The sequence below is a fragment of the Equus asinus genome, chromosome 8 (genome assembly GCF_041296235.1).
Source record: "Equus asinus isolate D_3611 breed Donkey chromosome 8, EquAss-T2T_v2, whole genome shotgun sequence".
NCBI classification, from domain to species: Eukaryota; Metazoa; Chordata; class Mammalia; order Perissodactyla; family Equidae; genus Equus; species Equus asinus.
The window spans coordinates 82061912-82081259 of record NC_091797.1 but is presented as its reverse complement, the minus strand read 5'-3'; the positions used below and the strand labels follow the sequence as shown (position 1 = coordinate 82081259).

General features: G+C 48.5%; 2 long non-coding RNA genes across 5 annotated transcripts; one reads left to right on the top strand and one right to left on the bottom strand.

Annotated features, from left to right (window-relative positions):
• Positions 1-5071: 5071 nt before the first annotated feature.
• On the top strand, positions 5072-14566 carry LOC139045925 (uncharacterized). 2 transcript variants are annotated; one of them, XR_011505368.1, is made up of 5 exons: positions 5072-5177; positions 5394-5527; positions 9762-10436; positions 10867-14062; positions 14279-14566. It is a non-coding gene; the product is annotated as an uncharacterized lncRNA (long non-coding RNA). The 2 variants fall into 2 exon arrangements; XR_011505367.1 differs by having other exon boundaries at positions 5080-5177; positions 5394-10436.
• A 1017-nt stretch (positions 14567-15583) lies between these two features.
• Positions 15584-18828, bottom strand: LOC123288063 (uncharacterized). Of its 3 annotated transcripts, none has more exons than XR_006531572.2 (4): positions 18204-18827; positions 16635-18112; positions 16445-16551; positions 15586-16005 (listed from the first exon to the last, which is right to left on the bottom strand). It is a non-coding gene; the product is annotated as an uncharacterized lncRNA (long non-coding RNA). The 3 variants fall into 3 exon arrangements; XR_006531569.2 differs by having other exon boundaries at positions 15588-16005; positions 16445-16536; positions 18204-18826; XR_011505661.1 differs by having other exon boundaries at positions 15584-16005; positions 16445-18112; positions 18204-18828.
• Between the last annotated feature and the right edge of the window lie 520 nt (positions 18829-19348).

Below are 19348 nucleotides of genomic sequence, written 5' to 3'. Positions count from 1 at the left end.
CCACAGCTAACAGCACACACTTAGTGATGAGAGACCAAATGCTTCCTCTCTAAGATCAGAAGTAAGACAAGGGATCTGCTCTCACCATTTCTACCGAGCATTGTATTGGAGATTCTAGCTAAGGCGATTAAGTGAGAGAGAGAAATAAAAGGCAAAGAGTAGACAGGAAGATAGAAAACTGTCTCTATTTGTAGATGGCATGATTTTGTATGCAGAAAATCCCAAGGATATCCACAAATGCAAAAGGTAAAAACAAAAAAAACGATGAGAACTAAAAAATGAGTTAATCAAAGTTGCAGGACACAAGATCAATATACGAAAATCTATTGTATTTTTATAGATTAGAAACAAACAATCTAAAAATAAAATTTAAAAAACAATTCCATATACAATGGCATAAAAACAAAATACTTAGGGATAAATTTAACAAAAGAAATGCAAGACTTGAACATTAAAAAGTACAAAACATCATTGAAAGTAAAGAAGAGCTAAACAAATTGAAAAACATACCATGATTATGGGTCGGAAGATGTAATATGAAGATGGCAATACTACCCAAATTCACCCACAGATTCGATGCAATCTCTATCAAAATTCCGGCTGCCTTTTTCGCCGAAATTGGTAAGATGATACTACAAGTCACATGGAATTGCAAGAGACCCAGAACAGCCAAAGCTATCTTGAAAAAGAAGATTAAAGTTGGAGGATTGACACTTCCCAATATAAAAACTTACCACCAAGCTACAGTAATCAACTCAGCATGATACTAGCATAAGGATAGATATGTAGACCAATGAAACAGAACTGAGAGTCCAGAAATCAACCCTTATATATGGCGAGTTGATTCTCAACGAGGGCACCAAGACAACTCAAAGGGGAAAGTATAATCTTTTCCACAAATTGTGCTGGGACAACTGGATATCCACAGGCATAAAAATAATGCTGAACCCCTACTTTACACTATACATAATAATTAACTCAAAATGGATCAGAGGCTTAAGCGTAAGAGCTTAAAACTATAAAACTCATAGAAGAAAACATAGGCATAAATCTTCATGACCTTGGACTAGGCAACGGTTTCTTGGAAATGACACCGAAAGTAAAAGCAAAAGTGACAAAAGAAAAAATAGATAAGTTGGACTTTATCAAAATTTAAAACTTTTGTGTATTCTCCTACAGAATGGGAGAAAATGTTTGCAATCAGATAAAGGACTTGTACCCAGAATATATTTTTAAAAACTTATACAACTCGATAACAAAAAGACAACCAATTTGTTAAATGGGAAAAGAATTTGAATAAATATTTCTCCAATGAAAACACACAAATGGCCAATAAGCAGATGAGAAGCTCGATATTATTAGCTATAAGAAATACAAAAATTTAACCCTCGATGAGATACCACTTCACACCCACTAGGATGGACACAATCAAAAAGGAGCCAATAGCAAGTATTGGCAAGGATGGGGAAAAACTGGAACCCTCATACGTCACTGGTGAGAAAGCAAAATGCTGCAGCCACTTTGGAAAACAGTTACGCAGTTCCTCAAAAAGTTAAACGTAGTTACCATATGACCCGGTAATTCCACTCCTAAGTATACACCCAAGAGAATTGAAACGTATGTCCACACAAAAACTTGTACAAGAATATTCATAGCAGCACTATTCATAATAGCCCCAAAGTAGAAACAACCCAAATGTCCACCAACTAATGAATGGGTAAATAAAAAGTGGCACATCCATACAATGGAATATTACTCAGCCATAAAAAGGAACGAGGCACCAACACAAGATACAGCATGGATGAACCTTACAGACATTAGCTAAATGAAAGAAACCAGTCCCGAAAGAGCACATGTATTTCATTATATGAAGCATCTGGAATCAGCAAATCCATAGAGACAGAAAGTAGATTAGTGGTGGCCAGAGAGTGGGGGGAGCGAGAATGGGGTGTGATTGCTAATAGGTGTGGGCGTCCTTCCAGGGTGACAAAAATGTTCTCGAATTAGATAGTGGTGATGGCTGCACAATTCTGTGAATATATTAAAAACCAAGGAATTTTACACTTTAAAAGCATGAGTTTCATATGGGAATTATATCTTTATGAAACTACTAATTTTAAAAAGGCTAAATACAGAGTGATACATTTATGTAAAATTTAAAAACACATGAACTAATACCATCAATTATTTAAAGTTAGATACACATGCAGAGAAAGTATAACAACTTGCACGAGAATGAAAGACCAAATTCAGGACTGTGGTTATCTCTAAGGAGAGAAGGAGGGAAAGTGATGTGTTTGTATGTTTTACATCTTCATTTCCTTTTTTTTCCCCAAGACAGAGATTGGAGTAATTATGAAAAAATGTTCACATCTATTAAATTTGGGTTCTCGGTACAAGAGTGTCTGTTATTTTAATATTCTGTACTTTTTTTTTACCTTTGAAATCATTATCGATTATAAGTTTCGGGGGCAAATGAACCCTTCTATTTCCTTAGCCTGTGGCAGGTTGAATGGTGGACCCTAAAAGATGTGTCCACTGGAACCTGGGAATGCGACCTTATTTGGAAAATGGGTCTTTGCACATGTGATCAAATTAAGGATCTCAAGATGAGAATATCCCAGATTAGGATGGGCCCTAAATGTGATGACAAATGTGGTTATAAGAGAAGAGAAAGGAGGAAGACAGAGAGGAGAAGCCCATGTGAAGCCGGAGGCAGAGGCTGGAGTGATGCGGCCACAAGCCAAGGACACCTGGAGCCACCAGAAGCTGGAAGAAGCAAGGAAGGATACTCCTCTGGAGCCTGCAGAGGGGGTGTGACCCTGACATCTTGATTTCAGACTTCTGGCCTCCAGAACTGTAAGAGAAAAAATTTCTGTTATTCTAAGTCACCAGTTTGTGGCCATTTGTGACAGCAGCCTCAGGAAATTCATACACGGCCTGTTTCTTCCTGCTCATGTGATGCCTTCCTTCTCCCACGCACTGCCCCGTCCATCCCAGCCATCCACAGCCTTTCCTCTCCCCCCATTTCCTTGCTCAGCCAAATCATTTTCCCCGTGGCAAGGAGAAAGCAGGGGTGCCTTTGCGGCCATACCCTAGGGGGCCACGTCGTCTTTTATCCAGGCGGCCATTTTCACCCATTTTGCTGCTGGGTTTGGAGGTCTCATTGCTCATCCTGCCAAACCCCCTTCTCCCTTCTGTGGCCGCTTCTTACCTCTTGCAACCCCTGCCAATGCGCTCGGCCCCCATGTGCCTGCTGCTTCTTGGCCACAACTCTCCACAGCTCTTCCCCACTCACACGTGGACAACCGAGCTCTGCTTCCAGCTACCAGCAGCCTGAACAACGCCTTATAAATAAAACAACACACACGGCAAAATGCAAGGAGGGGAAATGAACACTTTGCTACTTTCGCATATACCGTCTCACTTAATCTTAGGAAATAGGTACTATTCCTATTCTTGTCTTCAGATGCTCAGAGAAGTTAAATAACTTGCCCAAGGTCACATAGCCAAGCTGAGCTGGGCCTTGAGCTGGGCCCTGGCTGATTCCAGGCATGCCGAGTTAGGATCCTGGCACGTCCACTCATGGGCTCTATGAAATTGAACCTCTTACATAACACGCTCTTTGCACCTCTGTTTCCGCATCTGTAAAAGAGGAGTAATAATGATTCCTGTCTCAGAAACTTGTTGTAAGGATTAAAGGGGCTTCCTGTAGAAAGTCCTGGCTTGGGACACAGGAAGTGCTCAGTAAATTGAGCACTGAGATGATGCCCAATGTCTGTGCTGTTCCAGCAAATTTTTGTTCAGGGTACACCCAACTCAGTTCAACCTTCCATGGGGAAAGGGTTTTGTTTGGTTGGTTGATTTTTTTAAAACAATGGCTTATTTTAATTCTATTTTGAGCCAACGCTGTCTTTCTAATTGGACCTAGATGTATGCTTCAAGCTTCTTCCATTTGCAGCCTGAAGTCAGGCCTGGGGCTTGTGGCTGTTCGGACCATCTGCCCCAGGACCAAAGGGCAAGTTCTGGAAGCCTGGTGGTTGCGGGTGGCGAGGGGCTCCTCTGTGCGGCGTCTTTTGCAGCAAGCTTGTTCCCTTGAAAAGTTGAAGATCCCCTAGCTCGGAGGGCTCCGGCACAGGGAGAATGCCTTCTCCTCCGGCTTATTTGCTCAGGGTTTAAAAGGCATTTCTGGGCTTTGGCTAAGAGGAAATTTAGCTTTCGAGCAAATCCTTGAGCCCTGGTTTTCTGTAAACATCTGAATATAGTGTGTGCAGCTTGGGGCCCATGCCACTGGGTTTTTCCTGGATTTTACAGCCAGTCGGGACAGAATGAAGTCAGCTTGATATTTGTATAGTGACGTGTGACTTGACGAGCAGGTTCCAGATGTTATCGCTGATGTTGTCTCCCCAGCACCGTACCGGAGACACGCAGGCAGGAGGATGAGGGTCACGGTAGGGGTATCCAGGAAGGATGGAGACAGAAGTGGCTTGAAGAAGACCTTCTTCCCACATCTCCATTCAGGAAGCTTCCCTGTGGGCCAAGGGCCTCTGAGACGGGAGGTTCATTCAGCCACTTCCACAAATATTAACTGAAGACCTACTATGTGTGAGGCTCTGCATTCTCCCTGGGAGACTCTCCCTTTATGAAGCTCGAGGCATCGAGGGGAGCCCTTTCCCAAGGAAACCCTAGACCAGAATTTCATTATGCCAAAAAGACCCTTCCAGAAACATCTGTATGGGTGAGGGTGGGCTGACTGCTGTAACAAACAGCCCCATCTCAGTGGTACCCCTATAAAGGTTGAGGTCCACGTCACAGTTCAGTTGGGAGCTTGGAAAGAGCTTGGCTCCATGTATCACTCAGGGACTCAGACAGCTTCCATTTCGTGGTTCCACCATCCCCTAGGGTCCCAGATTCTTCCACGGGGTCCTCTGCATCTGGTCTGCAGATCGAGGATCATGGGCTTTCTTCAGGGCCAGGCCCGGAAGTGACCTTCATCACTTACTCCCATGTTCCATTGGTCAGAATTCAGTGACGTCAACCCACCTAAGTGCCAGGGTCATCTGTGTGTCTCAGAGAACGAGGACATGGGGTTTGGTGAATGCACAGCATTGTCTGTGTCACAGGATCTATGTGCCGGGACCATGTGAGGACACCAGAAGGAGCATGCATGTGTGATGGTGAGTGTGAGTGACAAGAACGGGGCACCCGCATGCTCAGGGCCAGGCTGTCTGCCCACAGTGAAGACGGAGCGCCTTCTGCGCCCAGACCGCCTGCTGTCCGCTCTGCTCTTCCGTGTGACAGCCGTGCCGCCTCGGGCAAGCTGCCTCGCTTCTCCAAACCTCAGTTTGCTCAGCTGGAAAACAGAGATGCTAATCTCAGTCTCTGCGTCACAGGTTCGTGTGAAGAACAAGTGAGACGAGAGAGGAGAAACAGGTTCTAACTCCAGAGCCCGCTGTGTGGTCAACACCTTATAAATGTGGGTCACGATAAGAGGAAGCTGGGCTTGACTTCCCTCTGCCACTTACGGGTACGTAATGACCGTGGCCAGGTCACCTTGACCCCTCTGAGCTTCAGTCTCTGAATCCCTAAAATGAAAATAACAATCGTGCTGCCCCAGAGAGCAGCGATAGGATTAAGACAATAAAGACAGCAGATAAAAAGCTGACTGTGCGGCTCGTCACATGGTAAGTGCTTAGTGAGGATTAGCTATTATGCTTCTTCTATTTTTATATAAGCATTTTTTACATAGATTACCTCAATTACACCTCACATCTCCCGGAGACAGAAAACGGTAGGTGAGGTTGCCCACGTGTGAATGCGAAGCAAGCAACCACATGCTCTGAGAATGAATGAATGAATGCAGGGAGGAACGAATGAACATCACAGTCGCTTGGGCTTCCGAGGCAGGAGGTGCAGTTTCCATTTCTCGGAGCAAGGGTGAAGTCTGCCAAGATAAATTAACCTTCCCACATCAGTGACTCATTTGGCAGGAATAACAGCCTTGCAAACTGAACAGAGAGGGGAGAGGGAAGAGGCCGCAGGAAGGGCGGAGGGAGGGGGAGGAGCTCGGTGATGACTCAAGATGTGAGAGCCGGCTTCTTACTCTCTCGCTCGCCTGCTCTCCCTCTCTCTTTCTTTTTAACTGAAAAAGTAGCCCCGATGTACACATTTAACCTTTTTCAAGGGGAAGTAGAGCTCCGAGCCATCAGGTGGCTTTGGACATCAGGACCAGAGGAGGGAGCTTGGAGACGGCATCATCAGCCCCCCGCTGTATGGGGTGGACGGGGATCCAGGGCTCACACGGCCCCCCGCATAGTGCACCGCAGGGTCAGGCCGGAGCCCCAGGCCGCCTCGCCTCCAGCCAGAGCTCCTTCCTGATCCCGCTGGCTCTGTGCTGAGTGCCTGCTACGCTTGCCCTCACCTGGCCGTTCTCACACCGCCTTCAGTGGCTGGGGAAGCTTCAGGGCGAGGGAGGAAAGATCAAAGACTGAGACCACAGGTCTTAGAAAGGAAGGGACTTGATTATCTACTTCTGTCTACACGGGGGTTTTATGAGGAGCCCTCTAGGAGAGGTTCTGCCTGTCTCCTGGAAACCGAGCCGGAGGCAGTGAGGCTGAGATAAAAGAGATCGACGACAGACACCAAGAGGGACTTTTTGATCTCTGAAAGGATGACGTTCCCCCTGAAACATGGCTCAGATGGCTTTACTCTCTCGCTCAAACCTTCTCTAGCTCCCTACTGCCTGCAGGATACAATCCTTTTTAGAGTCGTGGTGAAGAGCAAGGGCTTTGGGGTCAGAGAGACCCGGGTTGGAATAACTATGCACCACAAACGGGGCGGCTTAAACCACTGACATCTCCTGTGTCACAGTTCCGGAGCCCGGAAGTTGGAAATCAAAGCGTCACTGGGCGGCTGCCTTCTGAGGGCTGTGGATGGAGGGAGCTGTCCTGGGCCTCTCTCCTTAGTTTGTGGATGGCTGTCTTCTCCCTGTAGCTCTTTCCACCTTCTTCCGTCTATGCATGTCTGTGTCTGCGTCCCAATTCTCTTTTTATAGGGACACCAGTCATATTAGATTGGGGCCACCCCAATGACCTCATCTTAACCACATCTGCAATGACCCTGTTTCCAACCCAGGTCACATTTCGAGGTGCTGGGGACTAAGACTTCTCCATAAGAATTTGGGGAGGACATAATTCACCCCATAACATGTGGGTACCTAGTAGACCCATCTCACCTCATAGGGCGGCCGCAAAGATTGATGACAGAACGCTTGTCAAGGCTTAGTCCAGAGCCTGGTGGGTTGTATGCGTCCAGAAAAGACGACCTAAGATATTCATTGCTGTGGTTGTGGTCACTCACCCAATGACCCCTTCTTTTTTCTTGATAAATTCCCCTAATGTTGTTCGGGACGGCGGTCTGTCAAGGCCCAGCAAATGGGTCATGTCTAAATTGAAAAAAAAAAAAAAAAAAAGGCAGTGTTGTTCCTCTTTACCAGTGATTGGTCTAAGGGCTGGGTAGGTGACCTGGTTCTGGTCAAATAGATGTAAGAGGATTCTTCCGGGGCATTGGGAGGTTGGCGGAGAGAGTCTGGGAAATACTTTCTCTCCCAAGGGAAAAAGAATTGCATGAGAATACCACTTCTCTTTCCTTCTTCTCCTTTGTCTCCCATCCTGCATTTGACATTATCGTGAGAGGATGTGATGCCTGGTGTTGTGGCAGCTTTCTTGCAACCATGAGAACAGATATTGTCAGTACTCTGAGGTTGGCAGAGTAAAAATGTGGAGATGGCCTGGGGTCCCTGATGACATTGTTCAGCCCTGACAGTAATGGGACCATGTGCCCCTTGACTCCTTGTTAAATAAATAATGAAAATTCATATAACTTAAGCCACTATCAGTGGGGTTTTCTGTGACGTGCTGTCAAATAGATAACTAATTATTGCGAGTGACAGCCAGCCTCCAAGATGGTCTCCAATGATCCCTGCCACCTGGTAGTCACACCCCCTCTGTGGATACTTCTCTAGTCCTTTCCCACATTGAAAAGTGCCAAGCTGCATAATCAATGGCATATTGCAGAAATGATGGGATATGACTTCCAAGGCTGGTCCACGTGGTGTGGAACTGAGACTCCTGCCAACAGCCAGCACCAATTTGCCAGGCATGCGAGTGAGCCATCGTGGAAGCACATCCTCCAGCCCCAGTCTAACCTTCAGATGACATCATAGCTGCAACCTCCCGAGAGAACCTGAGTCAGAACCACCCAACCAGGCTGCTCCTGAACAACTGACTCACGGAAATTGTGAGATAACAAACCACTAAGTCTGGGGGTAATTTGTTACACCGCACTAGATAACTAATACACCTGTCACTCAAAAATATCTCACGTCTGGTCCCATCCTGCCTTCCCAGCCTCATTTCCCATAGTAAGCTTCATCCGCCCTAGAGTCCAGCCAACCTGGCCCATATACATCATACTCTTCCAGGCTCAGTGCTGCTTCTTTTGCCTGGAATGTTCTCTCCCCCATCCCTGCAAAGTCTATCCAATGCATCCTTTCAAACTCAGTGGCTCAAGTTTCTTCTCCTTCATGAAGCTTCTCCCAACCCCCTCGAAAGTGATTTCCCCTCTCTCTGCACTTCTAGAGCATCTGATGTGTACTTTTAGGATCAATAAGTATTTATTTGAGCACCTACAATGTGTTGGATGCTGAGAGCACAAACATGAACAAAGAATGGTGCTCCCAAAATTGAGGATCTTATGTTTTCAAGAGGAGGTTATAATTATAGATGTAGTTTCTGGCCTTAAGGAACCATAGTCCCCTGAGACCAGGTTCAAAAACTAATTCTAATCCTTGTATACCCCCAGAGCCCTTGGCACGTGTAAAACCTCAATGAATATCTTTCAACCGAATGATTAAAACAGGCTTTAATAAATAACAGAAACCCAACACAAAATGACTTAAGTAGTAAACAGTATTTATTAGATTATGGAACTAAAAGTTTCATAGGTAAAGTTTTAGGCAAGGCTGGATCCAGGGGCTCAAACATTGTCATTAGGGCTTGCAGTCTCTATCTCATGGTGCCACATTGTTGCATTTTCAGATAGATCCTCTTCACAAGGCAGCCTTTGGCATCTCCCAAGTCCAGACCAATGGATAGAGCATCTCTCCACGTTCTGATCTTACAAAAGTCCCAGGATTAGGTCTGTTTGGCTCTGATTGAATCACATGTACATCCCTGAGCTAATCATTGAGGGATGCAATGCTCTGATTGGTTATACCTGGGTCACATGTCCACCCTGTATTAGTTAGCTATTACTATGTAACAAATTACCCCCAAACTTAGCAGGTTAAAACAACTCACATTTATGATCTCATCATTTCTGTGGGCCAGGAATCCAGGCACAGCTTAGCAGCATCCTCTGCTTCACAAGGCTGCTATGGAGGTGTTAGCCCTGGGTTTGCAGTCTCATCTGAAGTCTCGACCAGGAAAGGATCCACTTCCAAGCTTACTCAGTGGTTGTTGGCAGGATTCAGTTCCTCACAGGGGGTTGGACTGTTGGCCTCAGATTCTCACTGGCTATTGCCTTGGCTGGAGGTTGCCCTTGGCTCCTTGCCCGTGGGTCCTCCCACATGGCAACTTACTTCATCAAAGCATGTGACCTGTGAGGGGAATAGAGTCTACTAGCAAGACAGAAATCACAATCTTTTGTAACTTAATCATAGACGTGGTGTCCCATTACTTTTGCTGTATTCTGTTTTTTAGAAGTCAATTCTTAGGTTCAGTCCACACACAGAAGGAGGGGATTATTCAAGGATGTGGACACCAAGAGACAAGGCTCACGGGGGCCATCTTGGAAGTCTGTCTACCACACACCCATACAAGCCAGAAGTGAGATCAACTCCTCCTGAACTACATGGACGGAGAGTGGAGGGGGCACTTCCTCCAAGGAAGATTGGAATGCTTTTACCGGAAGAAAGGAGAATGCCTCCCAGATGGCCAAACAGCAAAGGCCTCCACACAGCAACTAAGGAAATTTGTAGCGAACACCAAGATTGGAATAGGCATTAGCTACCTGGTTTGTTTCTATAAGATTGTACTATTTACCCTGAATGAAAGACAGCTGACTTACCAAATTCTCACCAGCACTGAACTCTATCGGGGTTTTATTTTTCTCTCAACTTTGCTAGTACGAAAGTTTATAAAAACAATTTCTAAGTGCTATTTAGCTTGCATCGCTCCAATAATCGTTGTCCCATGGCCCTCCAGACTTGTTTTGTAACTGCATTTTCTCTCTGTTTTTTAACCATTGAGTATATGCTTGTCTTCAAAACCCCAACAAGATCATAAGATTCCTAGGAGTGAGGATCACGTCCCTCCAGGGCACGAAGCCGGGTTCTCTGCCCTCCCAAAGACTGAGCCAACGATATTTACCAATCCGTGAGTTTTGGGCTTTTCTGATATTTGCTGAGCTCACGGTTCTTTCACAAGAGGGACTTTGAATCTACGTAAAAAGACACGTGTAAATGAAAGAAGCAACAAATTGCGCTCGGTCCACAGAGTTCGGAAGAGCTGCAGCTCCGGTCTGTGGTCAGTAAGGTTAATTGAAGAGCGCACCGCATCATTTTGAAAAGAGTAGCCCGATTTGAGGAGGAGGCGGGAATGTTTTTTCATTCTTGGGATAAATGAAAGATTAATTTTTAAGTCTTCTTTAAATACCCTCAAAGAGGTGCTAGAGATGAAATTACTTTTAATTGGTCAACTTAGCCCCAGCTCGTGAATGCTCAAGTGCGTGCAATGAGAATTCAGTCCGTGTAAAACTTGAACTTGTTTTTTTTTTTTTTTTTGTCTTACTCTCTGTCCTTCCCAGGTCAAGGATTTAATCTACCACTCGTCTCTCTGAATCAGAGGCCTTCTGCGTGGCTGGAGTCTCCGACCGCCTTCAGCTTCTACTCACCAAACACGGGCAGTGGCTAGGGCTCCAGGGGGTTGGGAAGGAGTGAGCTTCTGGATTTTTCTTCCGTCTTCAGCAGATGTGAAGGTGTATCAGAGCAGGGGAATTGGCACGAAGTAGGATCAAATCCCGCCCCCTCCGCACCCCCACTTCCTAGCAGTTGACCTTGGAAAAATCACTCAGCCTTCCTGAGCCTCAACTGCTTCATTTCTCAAAGGGAATTGTAAGACCTACCACAAATGTCGTGATCAGCAGTGTGCAGGTAACTGTTTAATAATTGGCTCTTTAGGGGGAAACCCTGATTAGTAGCATTTGCCAATTACCACGGTGTCAATACTCCCGCCACGAACAATTTCAAACTGCCAAGGCGAGGTCACTCAACACAGAGCTGGGAGGCGATGTATTATAGGGTATTTTCACCACACGGACACAAGAGACATATCTAATCTCAAGAGCACAGGTAATAGAAAAATGTGGTGAATGGATTAAGAAATGAAGAATTTTGAGTACTTATTTTCTTTGCTTTTAATATAATTTATTTAATTGTAAGTTTATATAATTTCTTTTTGAAAATAATAGCTGTGCCTCCCTGCTCTCTCAAATCCTATACCCTAGGGGACATGGGGACCCAAGGTTGAGAGAAGGGGGACAAGTCTGCAGGTAACTAAAGCACAGAATAGCTTATTGCGAAGTTCAGGGCCCGGGCGGTGAAGCTGAACAGACTTGTTTTCAAACCCTGTTTCTCCAGATGGGTGAGCGGCTCACCAGCTTTGTGAAATAACCCTCTTGAGTAAAATAATCATTTTACGCTCATTCGTAATGTAATCCTCTTCCCTTCAGTTATTGCCGGATCTAAATGAGATAAGGTGGGAAAGCTTTTAGCACAGAGCCTGGCACATAGTAACAGCTCAATAAATGGTAGATGCTCTCGTTATTAATGTGATAATTGTGCTAATGGAGAAGTGTGAGCGGCCCACAAGGAGCCTGGCGGAGGGGCAGATTAAGGAGCTGGGATCAAGCTGGGCACGAGGAAGCAGGCAGGGGCTGCAGTGTGGGCTGGAAAATCCGGAGAGCATTGCCTTGAGCAGATGGGCAGAACTGCCCTTAAAAAATAAGAATCCCAAACAGGCCCTCTGAGCCTGCCCCTGGCCTTGGATGTAGGTCCCGCTCTCTTGGGGTGAGAACAAGGGGCTGGAGGACACATCACTGATGGTAAAAGGTAAAAGCAGGTAAGCTGACGGGAGGCACTGTTCACGCGGTGGGCGGTAGTTGTGGGGCCTCGCAGACACCTCCGTCAGCCCGGAGAACTGTGAACTCACGGTGAGGGCGCAGGAACCTCCGCCGCGGGCAGAGGATCAGACCAGAGCTAAACCTTAGAAAAGATCTGTCGCCTGGATAAGGAACAGATTCAGTTGCTCAACCCAACCTCCCCTTATCGCCAAAGACCCAGCTCAACGTCCTCTCTGGCTCAGACAGAAACCACAGGACCTGGGAGGTGACCAGTTCATGACCTAGGAGCTGAATCTGGGGGAGTCCAGACACTGTCTCCAGTGCTCCTCCACCAGGAGACCTGGGGTGCCCACAGGAACTTCACAGCTCCTGCCCGGATAGGAGAAAGAGACTTGTGAGTGTGGCCCCCTGCAAAGGGATGCAGATTACTAAACAGCTGTGCGCAGGCGCTGTGGCCTCGCATCCCTGCCTCGCCCTTCCCCAGTCCAAGCCTGGGTTTTTCTTAAACAAGAAATTACCAGTTACTGTTAACTCTGAAGATATCCCCAACCGGCTCGTCAACTTGGCTGGCCACCTTTGACCTGCTCCAGATGCAGCCATTGCTCACATTGCTAACCCCCTAACTTCCTCTTTCTGAGCTGCAAAAACTGATAACACTAGATGACATTACAGAGTGCTGGGCACTTTCTGTGCAGACTCTCATTTCATCCCCACAACAGCCTATGAGGTAAGTTTCATTCTTTTATCCCTATTTTACAGATGAGAAAACCGAGCTCAAATAAGGATGCAGACCCGCCCACGGTCACTCAGCTAGTTAGTGGCCAAAGCCAGGATTTAAATCCAGATCTGTGTGGCTCCACAGCCCACTTGCTGCCAGGGGCCCGGAAACCCCTCTGTTCCTCTGTCATGCCTGGGGGCGGCCAGGATGAGGGTGAGGCAAGCACGGTACAAAATATACAGGCTCCAGGCACTGGAGTTAGACAGACCTGGCTTTGAATCCTGTCTTCACTTCCAGCCAGCTGTGTGATTTTGGACAAAGGACTTTCCCCTCTCTGTGCCTCAGTTTCCCCATCCATAAAATGGGACCAACGATGCATGCTTTGCAGGGTGCGTTAGTTTGTATGGTATTGTGGCTGCTCTAACAAAGTACCACGGACTAGGTGACTGGAAACAGAAATTTTTTCTCTCCCAGTTCTGGAGGCCAGAAGTTCAAAATCAAGGCCTCAGCAGGGCCACGCTCCCACTGAAGGCTCGAGGGGAGGGTCCTGCCTTGCCTCCCAGCTCCTGGTGGTCCCAGACATTCCTTGGCTTGTGGAGCATCATTGCAGCCTTTGCCTCTGTGCTCACTTGGGCTTCTCCCTGTGTGTCTGTGTCCTTTCTGTCTCTTATGAGGACACTCTCATTGCACGTGGGGCCCGCCTTAATCCAGTAAGCTCGCATCTCGGTTCTACTTTATATCTGCAAAGACCCTACTTCCATATAAGGTCACATTCTGAGGTTCTGGGTGGACATGAATTTGGGGGGGACACTGTGATGTTTAATTGATGTGGCAACGTGACAGGGCCACAGGCTGCCCAGATATTCTGTGAAACATTATTTCTGTGTGTGTCTGTGAGGGTGTCTAAGGGTGAGCTTAGTATTTGAATGGGTAGACAGAGGAAAGCAGATGGCCCTCCCCAGGGCAAGTGGGCATCATCCGATCCCTTGAGGGCCCAAATAGAACCAAACAGAGGATGAAGGGAGAATTCGCTCTCTGCCTGACTGCCTCCAAGCCGGGACGTCAGTCTTCTCCTGCCTTCGGCCTGGAACTCACCCCACCAGCTCTCCTGGGTCCCCAGCTCGCGGAAAGCAGGTCATGGGACTTCTCAGCCTCCGTAACTGCGTGAGCCAATTTCTTATAATAAATCTCTTTCTCTCTCTTCTTCTCCTCCTCAATAGATAGAAAGATAGAAGATAGATAGAAGATAGATAAAGGATAGAGATAGATATAAGTATATGTGATATGTATATAATAGCTGTATCTAATCATATCTATCATGTATATAGCTATATATCATATGATCTATGTGATGTCTGTATCATATCTATCTATCTATAGAACTGGCATCGATACAGATGTAACTATAGAGAGAGCACTCTCTCTATGGACACGGATAGTTCTGTTTCTGTGGAGAACCGTGACTCATGCTGAGGCTCTTTCCCCATGGAAAGAGGAAGGTTGCTTCCAAGAGCAGTTGGAGGAGCGATGACCGTCCCCTGTGCCTGCAGCCAATCCCCCTTCACCCGCAGGCTCTCCTCTCTGGCTTCTGAGTAAGCAGGGGAGGATGACTCAAGGCCAGATTCTCCACTCCTCTGAACTGTGCTTTCCATGGAAATAAACTTTCCCAAGGAGGCTCCCTGGCCCTTGCTATTCTTTCTCCGTGACCTGGGTCGACAGCAACGTCCATCAGAACGGGAGAGAAACTGTTCATGGAGCCTGGCATGTGTGGGGTGGCATGTAGTCGTCACAGGCCCGTTGGGAAGCATGAGGATGGCAGTTTGCAGAGGAAGAGCTGAGGGTCAGAGGTGTACAGTAAGGAGCCCGGGGCACCCCCAGCTTTTAGGGGGCCCGTGTTTGAAGGTTACGCCAATCGCCCTGCACCCCAGCCCTCCTCGCGGCCGGTGTGCACTAACACACGCTTTGTGCCGGGCTGGGCACAGTCTTGCGCATTAGCTCACTTGCCCTTGTGGCCCGCTTTGAGAGGCTGTTGCCCCCAGTTGCAAATAGGGCTCAGAGAAGCTCTGAGAAAGACAGTCCTGACTCTGTGATCCCACACCCGTCAGAGCCAGAGTCAAACCTCCCGCTGCCCATCCCGAAAGCCCTCGATGTCCCCTCTTCCCAGGCCCATCTCACACTTCCCTACCTCCCCATCCTTCCCAGTGTGGGGGCAGGTGTGGGAAGGTTTCCCAGGAGAGGGGGCGGGGCGGACCCGCTGCCTCCTTCATCTGGTCTTCATTCCGCAGAGGACGAGAAAGAGCCTGGGCGTGTGAATGTGTGTGACGGGCTGTGTGTGTGAGAGCCTGTATGTTTATGCATATGTGAGTGTGTGAGCATGGCTGTGAGTATGTGGTTTTACAGGGGGGCTGGGAAGGGACGGGGTGGGAACAGACATTCCTTGGAGGTTGGGCCAGAGCCCGTGGAGGCATCCTCCCCTCCTTCTCCTCCCCGCTCCTTTCCCCTCCTTCCCCTCCCCTCGCCCCATCCCAGAGGATTCTATGCAGCCCGGGACAAATGAAAGAAGTGAAACCAGGGCAGGCACATCGCAGGGGGGTCAGTAGGGGCGAAGAAGGTCAGGGCCCTGTCTCTGCCTCCCCGGTTCCTGAACGCTGAGGATTACAGGCTGGACTTCTGCTGTTTAATCAGCTGGTAGCAATTTAACCATTACACCCCAGCGAGAGAATCCGAGACATTTCCTACAGGAGGGGAAAGGAAGGACTAAGATGGGAGGAATGCAAAGGGGGGGTGGAGACACAAAACAGCTTTATTAAAAAGAAAAAGGGGGGAAAGGCACACGATCTGTAATTGTATCTCAGTTGGAAATAAAGCTCCCAGGGCTGGGAGGGGAAGCAGCCCACTGGAGATGCTGCGGAGAGGGAAGCGGGGGCCGAAACAGGGGCAGGTGGGTGCAGGCTGGGGGCGGGGGCCGGCGTGGGAAGTTTTGTCTCCTGCAATGAGGGGCTGTCTCAGGACCCAGAGAGGGCCTGCCCCTTGCACATGTCCTGGAGATGGCCCCTCTGAACCTGGAAACAGCAAGCACTTCAGCAAGGATTGACCTGCTTGCACCACTGGAAAATGAGATGGGTAGGCGAGATGAGATTCCTTATCAAATGCTATTTTCATTATTTAAAACAAAAACCTTCCCCAGCCCGCTCCCTTTCCTCTGTGTCCCAGTGTGTCTTAAGTGCCTGTGCCTGTGCCCGGCTGGCTCCACAGCCCGCTGCTGCACTTGGCCCCCAGGCCAGGTGGGAGGGACCCCCTCTGTGGTCTGATGCAGAGCACTGGGGAACGCCCCTGGAAGGGGACTTGGAAGAAAGCAAGGATGGCGTTTGAGGCATAGAAAGAGCACCAATTTTGAAGTCTGGGGTTCCAGGTTTGAACCCCAGGGCTGTCCCTGGCTCGCTGAGTTAACTGGGGCCAGTTGCTAAGCCTCTCTGAGCCTCAGGTCTTCATCTTGATTTATAGGGGTTGGCACACTTTTTCTGCAAAGGGTCAGATGGTAAATACCTGTGCAGATCACACGGTCTCTGGAGCAACTGTTCAGCTTTGTTGCTGTAGCACGAAGGCAGCTGTCATCATATATAAATGAACGAGCATAGCTGTGGCCAATATAACTGTGTTTATGAAAACAGGCAGCTGGCCCATGGGCTGTAGTCTGCTTACCCATGATCTAGAAAATAGGAATGATGATGCTCACCTCCAGGGGTTCCGGGAGAAGTAAACATGGTGGTGTGTGTTAGCACATTGCCGGGGTCTGAAACATGTTGGCAGTCTTTCATCCAGGTAGGGTGAGCAAGACAGCTGAGATTTTTCTGACCAACAGACTTCTACCAATTTTCCATCATTTCACGTCAGGCACCGGGCCAATGCAACAGTTAAGTCAGCAAATAAGCCACTAGTGGGAATCTAAGGGGACAAGGGCCTGAGGATCTGGGCTTTGCAGGGTGAATAGGAGTTTTCAGAGAGAGGAAGGGAGAAGCATAAAGGGAAAGAAACGACATTCTCACTCAGGGAAGCAGCATGTGCATAGACACAGAGGCAGGAGGGTCCGGGAGGGAGGGGCTGTAAGTATGGAGTGGGGTGTAGGAGAGAAAGGGGAAGGAAAAGACAGGTGTCAAAGGTCAGGCCTCTCCCCATCTCATGCCTTGGGTCAGAACAGAAAGGATTGTTGCAGGCTGGAGGCGGTGCTCGAGGCCCGACAACCAGAGGGCATCTCAGCTCTGTCCCCTGCTGGTGCCTCTCCAGGTGTCGCCAAAGCCTGAGTCCCTAGTAATTCTCCACTCCTTCCAGGCGGCTGCAGGGGATTGTGGTAAAAAGCATGGACACTGGCGTCGCACGGATGTGGTCCCGAATGCCCCCTCAAACATTCGCTTGCTGTGTGGTCTTGGGTAAATGTCTTTCCCTCTCTGAGTCTCCATTTCCTCCTCTGCAAGATAGGGGTTATGATCTCTCCCACCCAGCAGGTGTCCTGCTGGGGGATTAAATGGGGCGATAAAGGGCTATGCTCAACTCAGGGCTTGCCTGGCACCCAGGAAGCGCTTCAGGAACAGAAGCAGTTACAATCATCATTACCATTAGGACGTGGACACAGTGCTCCTCAAAAGCGTCCATGCCACTCCCTCATTGTTGGGGTGGGCAACGGGGTGACTCTGTGCCAAGCACACCTGGCTTCCTCTATCCCTGTGGCAGTTCCATTTTCCAGGTGAGGAAACTGAGGCGTAGTGAGGGTTTCAGTGACCTCCTCAGATTCAAACGACTATTATAGCATCAGCAGAGCCTGGATTTGAAACTAAGAAGAGGGCGTTCCGAACCCTAAGCTCTTTCTGAGACCCCCCCCCACCTCCTGAGAACCAGCCCATCCAAGTGTCAAGCCCGTCATCTTGGGAGGGGACCAACGACCCTGCTTTGTCCAGAAGGGAAGGGGTTCTGGGATGCCCGACATCCAGAGCTAAAATGGGGCGAAAGCCCTGAGCAAACCCAGGGTCCCCACATCTTGGTGCCGCGAGCACCAGGCCCAAAGCCGCCGGCCTCCCCGGCCCGCCTTCCAGCACTCCCTCGGGACCCTCGTTCCTCTGGGCCGTGCTGTGTGGGGGTACAGCCTCCAGTCCCTGTCGCCGGGAATCCCGTCGATTTTCCAAAGTCAGCCTTTGTGAAATCTCCTTAAGGCACAACGTCCTAAAATTAAAGCATTAGTTAAAATACATAAAACATGAAACAGCAAAGGCAATGGAAACAGCTGAAATAGTATAATAAAACATGTCATTACAGCAGATTAGGATGAAAGATGGTTCCTGCATTATGCCCCCAAGGTTGGCAAGCGGAGACTCCGTAAATATGTCAAGAAATGTACACACAAACCCACACGCACAGATATTTATATACGAGCTCTCGGCAGCCGGGGCGACGGCTGCAGTGGTGGAACGACGTGACTTGCGAGTACAGACAGTAGGATGCGTTGTCACCCGGGTGCTAGAACGCGCTGGGATGCAGACGGAGGAGGGCCGAGGTTCTGGAACCCGCAGCGTCTCGGGGCTCCGCAGTTTTCCATCAAGGCTTCTCGGGGAAGTTACCAGCAGCCTGCGCTGATCAGCTTTCAGCCCCTCATGCGATCGCCTGTCGAGGTCTCTCTGGACGTTTCTCTCGGTTTCTGCGGCTCCTGCACGGGTCCCACGTGACACCACATTCCTGCTGCTAATGGGTTCACAGGCTGTTTGGCCATATGGGGGGAGGTAGGATTTCTTAAAGGCAAGCCACAAGCCAGCTTCTACCCACTCCTGCTCCCAACGGGGATTGACTGACGCTCGCTCTTGGGGCCCTGGGGGAGGGACCTAAGCTGGGAGACCAACCATCCCTGTTTGCCTGGGACTGTCCCAGCTCTAGACTGAAACCCCTCAGAACCCGGCAAACTGGGATGCCTGGCACGCCTGCAATCAAGTCCCAACCCCGAGGCTTTCTCAGTGTCCAACTTCCTTCTCTCACCCTTTTGAAATTAAAGATGCACAAAGCCGGTGAAATCAACTTAACCCATTCCTGAGTCATCCTCCCCCACTGGATGCAAAAAGGAATGTGGGACTCAGGTTATAAGGATTAGCAGAAAGATACCAACTGTTCGTGTGTCACCAAAACCCTACCTCCCATCGCTGATGAGCAAATTGGCGAATTCCTTCGGGGTCAATCCTGCTGGCCGGTCTCGGGGTCTGTTTTATTTAACTGACGCGTTGGTCTCTGATAGCCCGGCTCTCGGGTGATAAATTGCATCCATATTTACTCTTCTTCCTAAAGCTAATTGTTGGGGGGTTGTGTTTTAAATACCTTTTTGATGTGCTAAGAGCTCCCCGTGAGGTAGATAAACAGACCGTCCATTTCTGCAGAAGTTCCCGCTCCTAATTCGTGGTCGTTAATGGACATTAA